Genomic DNA, 13068 nt, shown 5'->3' on the forward strand with positions numbered 1-13068 from the left:
CCTATTCATTCCCACCATGCCCCCCCTCCCCGCGCACTTCCCAGATGCACTGTCTTTGTCTATGACTCATGTTTGTACACCCACCGCACTTGAAGGCAAGGCTTTTCATTGGCGGCCGCTTAATGATCCCTTCTCTGGATCCATTTTGGTTGCACATGTCTCTCTTTGCCTGTGCGGAAGTTCTTATCTATTTCCGTCTTCAACTTTCGGGTGACGCCCGCTCTCTTGCAGACCCTTCGAACACTCCGCTGCTACGCGTAGGCGGAACGAACTTGCGATCCGTATCTGTCATTTGGGAGAACGAAAATCTCCAAGGGAGATTTTCGGGTGACTGGCGGGGTGGTAAATCTATAAATTTGTATTTATCAACAGCGAAGCTGATTAGCCAATCGTAATTTTCCGTGTCCGCATATAACGCAACCAAGAAAATACCGAGTGCTTCAATGTGCGGGCCTCGCGACGGTCGCCCAGCGTCCTTGGCGCATGTTTCTGAAGTCATACATGTTCATTTAGGGAGATTGGCCAACATTGCGGTGATCGCCCAGAAACCCAGAAAATGCCACGGGCACGTACGTGTGTGCGTACTACACGGCCAACGCCTAGCGTCCTCGGCGGGCGTTTGCATGCCAAGCATACTCGCTTAGGCACATTGGCCAAGATCGGCGAAATAAACAACTCGAACTTTTGACAGAAAACATGGCAACACATGCTCGTAACGAGAAATACTCCAGCGTTAGCCGTTATTGTTCTAACACTTGCTCGGAACGAGAAACACGCGTCACAACGTACGCTAGTCAAAGGTGATGTCTAATGACTATCACTTCTAAAAAAAGGAAGGACGCTCACAATTACAGCAACAATGTTGGAGTAAAAGTCGTTACGGCAGCGAGAAAGAAGCAAATCGGCTGCAATCGTAGATTTAAACCGTCGTGATAGTTTTGAAGCTTGCAAACAGTTTCGCTACCTTCAAGTCTTACGGGTGAGTGTAAGATTCCTCCATTTTTTTTTGTTTCCAGGTTTGGAATCAGGACGCAACTACAACATCAATAGCAAGACGTAGCGTGCCATGCACATCCTCCGTAGATTCCACCGCGCAACACCAACGAAGCAAGCTCTTTGAATCGCGTTAGTGCCATCGGTGAATAAGTAAGCGGAAGAGAGAAAGCAGTTATCTAGGGAATGTAATTATACAAGTACCAGCAACCTAAGGTTGTTTAAATTCGGGCCATTCGCAATACACAAAGCAATACCCCTTAACCAAGCTGAGGGGCTCTTGCCGGTTTAGGAAGCTTGTAACTTGCGGCGTTCATGCTTTCACGCTAACGTCGATACAGCAAACCATGCATTGTGAATCGTTTTGTTTACGTTTTGTTGGCATACCGACAGCTGGCTACATAATGTTATCTTATCCCGCGCTAAACGGGGGGCATTTCATCTTTCTGCAGTTAGGTAGCGCATACCGATGTACTTTAATACATAAATATCAATTGAGTGTATGGATTAACGTGCCGAAGCTGCACCTCAGCTATGAGGTTTGATTGATTGATTGATTGATTGATTGATTGATTGATTGATTGATTGATTGATTGATTGATTGATTGATTGATTGATTGATTGATTGATTGATTGATTGTAGGGTTCAACGCGCCGACGCAACGAAGCGAAGAGGCGATCCGTAGTGAAGGGCTCCAGATTAATTCTGACAACCTGGGGATCTTTCACATGCGCCGAAATGTCGTACACACGGGTGTTTTTGCTTTTTACCTGCATCAGGCTATGAATTTTTCCGTAGAGGAGAGCTTAGGATTAATTTTCACCCCCTGAAGATGTTTAACGTGCGCTGAAATCTCGAACAATGGGCTTTTTGCCTTTTTGCCCGCATCCCAAAAGCAGCCACCGCGGCCGGAATCAATCCCACTTCCTTGGGCTCAGCGGCACAACGCCTTAGCTAGAGAACCAACGCGGCAGGTTGATACAGAAGAGGGGAACCCATTCGCAGCTCAACTAGACTCTTCTAGTTTATTTGGCACTGGTTTTGTGTGATGGGATGTTTCTGGAAATGAATGCTCGATAAATGCTTGTAAGGCTAAACCCCTCGGCATTCAAATGGTGGTTACTCGACGGTGCATGTAAATTTGTTTGAACAATTCTTCAGTGTTTGTGTTTTTTATATTTTATGGCGGAGCACTAGTTCACTCTTACAAAATTTAATAGTACCCGATCATTGCACCTTCCATAACTACGTGAAAATAAGGAAAGGAGATGTTCTTGACATGTAGTTATTTCTACAACCAGCAGCGGCGTCGCAGAAAGTATTCAGGAAGCAAATATTTGACATTGTTCGTACGGCATCAGCAGAAAGCATTATTCTTATTTTATTTTGTGTGGGTTGCGAGCTTTTACGGCCTGAAACAAGAATGCTTGCTCTGCTTACTGTGGAGGCCCACAAACAATGCGAATGTCACGCCCAGATGCCATAAAAATGTACGAACAGGAAGTCGAATCGAATTTCACCTATTGAATATTTTATGCTGCAGCTAGAAATGTGGGAGTCAGAACGAGAGGTTCTGACGGCCTGCATGAAGGTCTGCGAAAAACAGGTAAGATAAAATAAGTAAATTGTTTTCTTTACACCGCTACATTTTTTCTTGCGTTGCATTTCTACAACAGCGAAATACATTTCTTATAAATTTGCATTTTGTTTGTAAAGGCTTTCGCCAACTGTTGTTATTGGTGACCGAAAACAGTGGTGTATATTGAATATTGAAGAAACACTATTTTAATATTGGATGTTCTTGCATTTATAAATAGGCCGACCAGACTGGAACAATGCAATATATCAAACACTGCACGGCGGTAACAACAAAATCAACTCAAAGCACAATTTGGCTATAAGAATGGCTTGTACTTAGGATAGCAAGAAAATGTTTAGCCGTATAATAGCAATTTTCGATTATAGTATACAGCACATTTCTTAGCGAACACGGGACAGGTTTTAGTCGGCAGAATTGCACTCCTGTTTTAAAATTAAACAGCCGAGACAATCAGTAAGTTCTTGGTTGCAGGAAAGAATACCGAGAAAATTCCGAAAACTCGTGAGCGCGTGCCTCGCGGTGACCGCCATACGTACCCGGCACGCGAAGTGGCTTTAGCAGAAAAAAGAGAACAGACTGGCAAAAACCCCACGGAGGGATAAAATTCCGAAGGCTCGTATGCGCGTGCCTCGCGGCGACCACCGTGTCCCCGGCTCAGGCAGGGGCTTTAGAAAAAAAAGCTCCAGCGCAGCGGCCAAGCGCTTCCGCGCATGTAAAAAAAACGGACTCCAGGGTTATTCTATAGATGAAAATACACCCTGCTTGGGAGAGGGCAGCTTGGCCGCCGTATTCTCAAGAAGTCATTATAGATAATTAGAGACATGTGTACGAGTGTGGCAATCATTACCGAGGGGACTTGCAGATACCGCCAACGCTGCCTGGAATCGATGACAAAGAGCTGGTGGAGTGAACAATGCTGATGATGACTTGGCATCCACCACTCGCCGCGAAGAAGACGACGACCCGTCGATGCATATAAGGTGATTACTGCGACTGCAGCTATGCAAATGAACAATCATACTAAAACTTTACTATTTATTCTGTAATGCTCACCTAGAACAGCTACGGCATTCAATTCTTGTGCGTAAGTGGAAGCTTCCCTGAAGTTTGTTTAGCTTGCTTTTTTCGGCAGCAATTTTTAAAAGCGAATTTGTAGTAAAGAAGCCAGATAGTTCACAACCCACAGTAAATTATTACAGGAGTTCGGACGCGTCATTTGAAGGTATTTTCGATCGGCATTTTTATTCGAGTGACGCTTGGTGTCTAGCCAGTCGGTGGTAATTTGTTTGAATGATTGCGCTTAGGGGAGCTCAGGGACGAACTTTCGAGAATAAAACGTACACTTGTCCCAAAGACTGCGCACGCTTTCGTAAAGACTTGCGCAGTTTCTACGACACCTGTACGTTTTCTTCTTTCAAGGTCATCTATATGTTATCCCCAAGCGCAATGTCGTTTCTGTTACTATTTCAATCCCCTAATTGTACAAATTTCCCTGTTCCTGCTCTTTCCATTGAGGTTTTCTATGGTATCAGTGTAGGCCTGGCCTGTGATCACATGCTTCTTTTAATGCTTCAAGTAAAGCTTTTCAAAGCCAAAGCTTTCTCAGTGGGACAGGCGGTGTCTTGTGAAAAAAGTGCTTAGTAATTCTTTGAGACCGCTTGGTCAACCGACAAGCTCTGATAAGCTCTCCGGAGAAACGGCGCGTGCTTGAAAGCAAGCTCTCATTTTATCAAAATGGTTACTTGAAAATCGCGGAAACGGTACGGTTTGAGATAAGACAATACACGCATCTATCATGATACAATAGTATATCTTAGTCTCATAAACTACGTATCGGTATAAACTTAGACCGTTCATAGATTCGCCTACTTAGTGCGCAAAAAATTTTCGTAGTGTTCGTTCTCCGTTTTCGAGTTGGGTCTTTGAAGGTTTGGCGATCGAATTGACGCACTTTTATGAAGGTTTTTACGCACTCTTGACGCAATTTTGATATTAAAAAGCTTTTACCCTTCCCTCAACTTTCTTTAGGAAGGATGGTAAGGTTCTTTTTTATTCTTACATTGACTTCACATGACTATGTGCCCGCAGTCAATCAACCGTGCTTTTTGCTTCACCTTTTCCTCATTCCTCTTCCTCTGCTTTGTCAGTATTTCTCCAAACCCTCTCCTCCAGGCTGGCAGCGAGTTTGCGGCGTGCCGTCCATAATTTAGAAAAATATCTAAAGGTGAAAAACGAACATTTCACAAGCATCAGCATGGACCAGAAATCAAGGCAGTTACAAGCGCGAGCTCGTGCGACGTGAATATCAACTCGTATTAACAGACGACAAGGAAGCGCTAGCAGCGTCTTCTACTGGTACTAAACAATAAATGCGCTTTTGGAATCTATTCCTTAAATTTAGTACTGGCCGTGGCGAATAGTAGTCCGTTTTACACCAAATCCTCGCAGAACGTCCTTGAGTTAGGCAGGAATAAATAAATGATCATGATTATGGTTGGATGATTGTAGCCGAAGGCCAACCAGGGCAAAGAGCGCCAACAAAGGTGGTTAAGAAACGCAGATGAAAAGGTAAGTGCTAAGACACGTAAGCAAGAATAACAATATAATAAAATAAAGACAATGGAGATGGGTGTTCTAAACGGTCACTTTTTAGCCATATATGACAAAAAATCGGCTGTAAGATTATAAAAGAGTCATAGGTGCTTGAATTTCCAAACTGCAAAACACTACCTTTTCCAAAAATATTCGCTAATACTGTGCAACCACGCGATTTCCACAGTTTTTCAGACAGAAAACCAGCGTGGCTTGTACGGTTTCTTGATGTAAAATGACCTTTTTCGTTAAGTCTAGTTTCGATTGCGTTTGAAATTATAGAAGTCCTTGAAATGAGCACAAACGCACTGCACGTTTCCGAAAGCAAAATGGGTAATTACGGCTCGGAGAAGCACCACCGCTATAATGAGCCTAACATTTAGCGTAATACTGCGATTTGATACTTTAGATACCTTAAAGAACATTTTCACCGCAATGAGGTACCTTTCCAGGGATGTTACACGTCTCTTGGGAAATGTATTTTATATCATCTGCTAATAGCACTCATCTAATAGGCGGAGTAACTAGGCGCTCTTGTTGACAGTTTAGCAATCGTAGTACGCTACAAATGCTTTAAAGGCTTTCTAAGATATTGTTAACCTAAATCTATAGGCTCTAGACATGCCCATGCAAGGCACGACCCACATCCCACCCGCTTCCATTTCATCTTGCCCTCGCAACAACCTCCCTTCTGCGCTTAGTGCCCCCAGCCTGGCACCCTCTACCACATCATATGGGAGTGCCAACGAACTCCAGACTTGACCCCACTTCCCAACCCCACCATCGAGCAGTGGAGGGCTTCCCGGGCGTGCACGGACGGCCAGGCGATGTCAACGCATCCCGGACTAGGGACGCCTTCCATGGGGCGAGGCCCACACATCTGACTCTGGTCGATAAATAAAAGTATTCTCTCTCTCTCTCTCTTATTGGGACACAAAATTACAACACATTTTTAGCATATTCTCTTTATGTGAAACGGGGTGAATGAGGGATAACACAATGCGAACAATATCAGCACAATTACTCCGAACACTTTCCACCTGTTCAACAATCCACGGAGGGATGTTTTATATTAGGTTTTTTGTTCCTCCGGCAGACACAAAAGAAGTAGATGCACGTGCCTTTAAACGTTTGCTAACCTCTGTTTGCTAACCCGCTAAAAATCGGTACAATTCTCGTTGTATTTCGGAGCGCTGCTTAGGTCTCCGTAGTTTAGTGCGACAGGCTCGTGACAGCATCCGATTGTACGGTACCATCGCTGCTGCATTCCTTTACTTGCCTTTGTGCTCGTTATTGTAGGCTTGAATATTATAGTGACACTGAGCGTAAGCCGAATGGTAGTGGAATTATGGAAGAGTTGCATGTTTCGGCTGGAAAAACCAATATTCTGAGGGCCTCAAAAATTTCACATCTGGATTGCTTGGCGACTGCGGCTCTTTCTGCTAGCTACACTTTCCAGCGCGCAGGCTAAGACGGCTACAATTTAAATTTGTTGTTTTGTTGTACACCAATATAAATGTTCTCCACAGAGTTGTTCTTAAAGAATAAAACATACGCACATACATGCGGCTTAATGCGTGCTGTGTAGCCTGTACGGTTGCCTCCAATTTTTAATTACGGAAAAAGCCTTACTCATATTTTGCCCTAAAAGAGAACATACTGAATCAGTGTCTGCGCAATAATGTTGCACAGAAACTGTTATGCAATTAGCTATGCAATACTGTTCCTGTTTTCACAGGAGCTTTGGGATTGAAAACGACGCTCATGACCTTCTTGACGAGGACTGCGGTGGTGTAGTTCCCGAAACGCTCATTGTGCCCCTGGACACTTTATCGTCTTGGGGCATTGACGCCTCCTGCGAGGGCCCTACCCGCACGTGTGAGTTTGGGTCTTGTCAACCTCTCTCTGTAGCCTTGACTGCTCTTATATTTCATTCTATGGTTCGGTGGTTCCGCTAGATAGGAAACAACGCTTTATTGTGGAACCTGCTTCCCTTCTGTCCAAACATAACCTCCATGCCTGTCGCTTTGTGGAGGTGTACCTGACGTTCTGAGGATTTTGTGTGGGAATTCTGAACTGCAATTCAGGTTGAGTTGAGTAATGACGAAACTGTGATGGCGTATTCGGCTACTGCAATGACGTCAGACTTGTAATTGGAACCAAATGGCCTAGAAGGTGATATCGCACTATTCCGGAGAATACGGTCACATTTTTTGGAATTGGTGACGTGTTTTGGAGCACTAAATGTCATTGTTATAACTTCTTTGCCATTCTTTAAAATGTAAATACTTCGCACTGCATCTGCTGTTTATGTTTCTCGTGTCTTCATTGCGAAATCTAGTGATGCAGTAACCACGTTTCTTTTGCTACTCCATTCAGGGAAGGAGTATCGAAGCGCCTATCAAGCCACTAACCTTCGCAATGCTGGCGAGTATACATCGATCACATAGCAGTGAGGGGAACACATTCCTTGACGGCGAATTCGCTCCATGTACCTTCAACTCCTACGATGTAAGCGATGCTGTGCACGGGACGGTGCCCGAGTGCGATTGGAGGATGCCCTCTTTTGTGCCACCGGAACCCGTGTACAGAGTGAGGAGTGTGCTACTGAGAAACTTGATGGAATGATGTTGACGTATGCGTTACCAGGACGTTGGAAAGATTTATGCCTGCCATTTTTGCACAACACGCAGAAGACAGAGGAGCGTACTACCTCCGCCCATATGCCTTGTTTATAAAAAAGTTGGCTGGCGTGGCGATTACGATACTCGCTAATGCGATATTTGGTCGTTGCAGCAGTGCGCTGTGGCAGCACTCACTCGTGGGTTCTCTCGACAGCAGCGATGATGAGACTGAGTCGGCAGCGCGAAGTGCGTTTTAGGAAAGGACCGCGACCCGCGTGTTACGCCGGGAACGCACACCATCCTCACCCGCATGCCACCCTCGAGTTTTCGCCAGCCTAGCGCAGACGAGCGTCTCGTGCGGAACAGCATACTGCCCTCCTCCACCTCCATCGCACACTTTCGGAAAGCGCTCCCGCCGCCACGGTGAACCGCCCTCCCCTCACAATTTCGCGACACTCGCTTCCTTTGCTTTCTTTCACTATTCTGTCTTGCCATCGTTTCTTTCACTATTTGGTCTTGCTATCGTTCACTCGGTTACGACCGCGACGCGGCTCAGCCCAGAGACGGGCGACTTAGGGCTGTGCCCAAAAAGTAAAATTTCTATACCTTAAGTGTTCATGAGTGTCTCGACATCCCGAATGCACAATAGAAATCTGTCTCGATCTTCAAAAACTGGTAAATGGCGTGTCAACAAATCATCCCCACAGCAACACGTGTGCCCAAGCGCGCACATTTCATTTATTTGACCCCCAGCGATGGCTCACTGGCTAAAGCGTTGTGCTGCTGAACCCAAGGACGCGTGTTCGATCCCGGCCGCAGTGGCTGCTTTTGTGATGGAAGCCAAAAGCTAAAACGCCCCTGTGTCGAGATTTCTGTGCAAGTAAAGACCCCGGGTTGTCAAAAAAGGAAGGAAGCTCAGGCTAACGCGCAAGACGTGAAATTAGCGGAGCTGTACGCCACCTCCATGATCATCACGACGGTTTAAGTCCACGATTGCAGCCCATTTGCTTCTTCGTGGCCGCAGGGATCTTTGCTTCATCATTGCTGCTATAAGTGCGAGCTTTTTTCGTTCTTTTGGATGTGATAATCACGGGACATACTCATAAGGGTCGTACGCTATGACGTGTCTTTCTCTTTCCGAGCAAATGTTGCCACGATGAAGACGAACGCTGGAGTCCTTTTTCGGCCAATCTTGGGCAATCTCCCTAAGTGGGTATGCTTGGCTGGACAAACGTGCGCCGGGGACTCCGGGCTGTCGTCGCGGGGCACACGCTCACGAGCGCTAGGCTTTTTCTTGGTTTTAACTGTAGGTTGGTCGCCGCTGTCTTGGCCAATCTTCATACGTGGGTATGTTTGGCTCGGTAAACGTGCGTCGGGGACGCTGGGCAGTCGTTACGAGGCACGCACACAAGCGCACTAGACATTTTCTTGGTTTCGTTAACTGCCGGGAGGTCTCCGTGAGGCCCGCGTTCATGTGCGCGCTATCGGGAATTTCTTTATATTGTGAACCGCGGACGCGATAAATTAGGATTTGCTAAAGAGCTCAGCTCTTAATCTTCCACTACGGCGCACCTTATCGCCGAGTTGTAGCTTTGGCGCGACAAACCACACAATAATCAGGAAATCAATCAATTTTTATTTGATTTGGTTTGATGAGCAGAAAATAAATAAGTTCCAATTTACCCAAATATACGGATTTTAGTGAATCGAAAAAAAATGTGCATGCGCAAAATTTAGGGACGAAGAGTATTTTAAAAATAAGAGAATGACACCAACAGCACTCAGCGAAATAAAGTTCACGACGAAGAGCAAACGGCGTTCAAAAGATCAAAATGTTCTACAGCTAAGGAAAAAAATAAAGCTGCCGCCAGTGAGGATCGAACTCACGACCGCTGGTTTACGAGACCAGCGCTCTACCGCTGAGCTATAGCGGCCACCTGGGCTGAGGGCTGTTCGTGCCGCTCCTAAGTTGGGAGCGGAACGCTAGCTCCTGTGCCTCTTGAGTGCTGTTGCAAAATGTGCATCGGTAAATTCCCTCAATGTCACTTACAAATGTCTCCATCCTCTTAATATTACTACCGTACGTTTAAAACAGTGAGATATTTTAAATTACAAAAATGACTATAAGTATTTATTCCTCTATGTTTTTATTCTCATCTATATGAAAGGCGCAGATGCGATATATAAAATTTGTAGCCACAACTAATCAAAAGTGCATATCTATTATTCCCGGCAAGGTCAGGTGGAGTAAAAGTTTGCCGGAAACATACAGTTAGCGAACAAAAGTTAGGGAACAAAAGTTGGCGAGCGCAAGTATGGGGAAATACCTGACTACAGAAACAACAAAGAGCGACCATGAAGCAATTTTGTGTGCGATTTGTAGGTAAGTACCACTATAAAAGTGCTTTTCATCATCTGAATTGACTAGTTTTCTCCTAGGAAACCGAAGTATCCTTGAGTGTAAAAAAAAAGATTCCCAGCCGCCAGTGAGGGTCGAACTCACGACCGCTGGTTTACAAGACCAGCGCTCTACCACTGAGCTATAGCGGCCACTTTTTTTTTTCTTTAATGCATGGAAATGTTAGAAAACTTCAAAAGACGAGACACTTAACACACGATTTAAGCACTAACAGACAGTCGAACAAAGATCAAAACTCAGGCAAGCAAACGCACGCATCCAAAAGAGGCAGCCACTCTGGTGGATCACTCTGCGCAGCATAAAAGCTCCGCACCAACGCCGCCTGTTCCCGAAAAATGCACTTGGTCGGCCTAGGGGGTTCCGCATGCCGATCAGTCATACGGCACTTCCACAAGCTAAACAATCCTAGGAGAACGAAAACGTCATATGGCACCCGATTAACATCTTCAAATGGCAGGAAGCGAATGGTGTACGGGGTGATGTCGATGTCCTTTTTTAGTGTCCGCTGCAAAACGTCCCAGAAGAACACAGCGTCCCGGCACAACACAAAACAATGATCAATTGTCTCTGGTTGATTACAGAGGCGACAATTGTCCGACCAAGGAATAGACATTCCTTTTTCGCGCAGCCATGTCTTAACTGGGAGTGTGGAAGAATGAAGCTTGAAGAAAAATGTTTTTGCATTTGGCGGGATACACATGCTCATTACGCGTTTTAAAACATTGCTTTTCTGGTGGCCTAAGTAAGGCTGGCGATAAACAGGCACCGGGAATAGACTATTCTGAGCTATAGTTGCCACGCCGATCGCCGTCTCCCGGGGTGAACACCATGAAGAGCGCTGCCTCACAGCGATACGATTGTCTATATACGTTACTGTAACGTCAGCGCTAACAGAAGAGCTGTCGTAGGTGAACTCGACTATTTCTACCTTCTGCTTCGTAGCTGCAGAAGCGGCTATATCGCGTGAGAGTAGGGTACACGGAGACGACGTTGCCGTTGGCCTGCCAAAAAGATGAGATGAAGGCGAACGGCAGTATCCGTTTATGTGCACTCGGGGTCTACCAGCAAAGGAGTGAAATGAGCGAATTCACGGCCTTTCTTGGTTTCTAAGAAACGCTTGGACTCGCGAAGGAACTAAAAGTGCTGGTACAAGATAATGGCGAAGTAGGCAGTGGCCCACGGCGCAATGGATGCCTGAGTGAAGACGACGACGTACTGAATGAAGGGTAGCCTTGGTTTACCCGTGCCATCATTGCCGCTCATTAAATCATCACTTCATGCCGCCGCGTAACATTACTCGAGGAACTGCTGGCAATTTCTCTCTCACGTTTCTCTTCTACCCATACATATATAGCGCCGCTGGAGTAGCACGCATGTCCTAGCAAGTTGTTCTTTTTCTTTCTTACGTCAGTAAGGCTTCGCTGGCATTGTGCGTCACAGTAAATATTAAAACATAGTGGGGCTAAAACAAGCTTCTGCTGAAACCTTCACTGCCGGGAGTCAAATACCACCCTTGCTGTCGGCAGCAACACAATTACGTACGGAAACGCTGAGCATTGTCTCAATAACAAGGAGCGTTTCTATGCTGCATATCGTTATCGTCAACCTGCATTTTCTTGCTTTGAATTCAAAGGACACGTAAAAACACAGAGTCTTTGTTTGTTTATTTGATTTGGTGTTAATACCGTCTAGGCGCTGTATTAAGTAGGCCACTGCCATTTTGTGCGTTTAGTTTAATTGTTAAGTTTTCCATTTTTTCTGTATTCAGTTAACCGCGTATAGGGCGCTGGTTTATGTAGCACAATGTGATCTCATGTGCTTATTCATGCGACTTCATGTGCTTATTATTCCACGTGGAACACTCGCGAAATCTGCATTGTTGTTTGTGGAAATTCAGGGCGTTATACGGATTGCTATTTTCCGTAATTGCTTAATATCTTTCTTATTTTCTAGTTTTTCGAAATTACTTTCCACCAATTATCTACCCCTACGCCATTATAACGACAACATATGACACTTTCGGGAAATCTGCTTTGTAGAGGAAATTCAGGGCTTTGCACCGTTAGCCATTTTCCGTATTTTTGTTATTATTTTTCTTTTTTTTACTGCTTCAAAAGTTCCTCTTATTTATCTAATTCCTTTTAAAATTATTTAATTTACCCTAATAAAACGATTATAGGTGGAACTTCCGCAAAATTGCATTATTGTTGAAATGCAGCTGTTAACGGTTTGCATTTTCCGCATTTTTTCATATTTTTATTATTTATTATTTTTCAAAATTTTGTTCGATCAATTATCTCTATTGCTGCTATTTCAATGACTACAGGTGGGATTTTCTCGAATCTGCATTAATGCGAAAATGCAGGGCGTTACATATTTTCCCATTTTCCGGAATTACTTTATATTTTTCTAATATTTAGTTTTTCAAAATTTCGTTCGACCAATTATCTCTATTTACGCTATTACAACGACTACAGGTGGGATTATTTCGAATCTGCGTTATTGCGAAAATGCAGGGCGCTACATATTTTGCCATTTTCTGGTATTACTTTATATTTTTCTTAATATTTAGTTTTTTGAAATTTCGTTCGACCAATTATCTCCATTTACGTCATAGTAAAGATTACATTTGGAACTTTCCCGAAACCTGCAATATTACGAAAATGCAGTGAGTTACACGGTTTCACATTTTTCCCGGTTATTTTATATTTTTTAAAATTTTTTTTTTACTTTTTAAAAATTTTGTTTGACCAAGTATCTCCATTCGCGCCATTATAACGATTACATGTGAAGCTTTCGCAATATCTGCATTGTTGTCGAAATGCCATGCGTTATACAT

At 44.4% G+C, this 13068-nt stretch overlaps 2 non-coding genes across 2 annotated transcripts; both read right to left on the reverse strand.

Moving 5' to 3' along the window:
* Positions 1–9672: 9672 nt before the first annotated feature.
* On the reverse strand, positions 9673–9744 carry Trnat-cgu (transfer RNA threonine (anticodon CGU)). Its single transcript has one exon. It is a non-coding gene; the product is annotated as a tRNA-Thr (tRNA).
* Positions 9745–10288: 544 nt separating this feature from the next.
* Trnat-ugu (transfer RNA threonine (anticodon UGU)) lies at positions 10289–10360 on the reverse strand. The gene has a single exon. It is a non-coding gene; the product is annotated as a tRNA-Thr (tRNA).
* Positions 10361–13068: the final 2708 nt, after the last annotated feature.

Source organism: Haemaphysalis longicornis, unplaced genomic scaffold (assembly GCF_048455015.1).
Source record: "Haemaphysalis longicornis isolate Haplotype H1 unplaced genomic scaffold, Haemaphysalis longicornis Haplotype H1 scaffold_3, whole genome shotgun sequence".
Taxonomy (NCBI): domain Eukaryota; kingdom Metazoa; phylum Arthropoda; class Arachnida; order Ixodida; family Ixodidae; genus Haemaphysalis; species Haemaphysalis longicornis.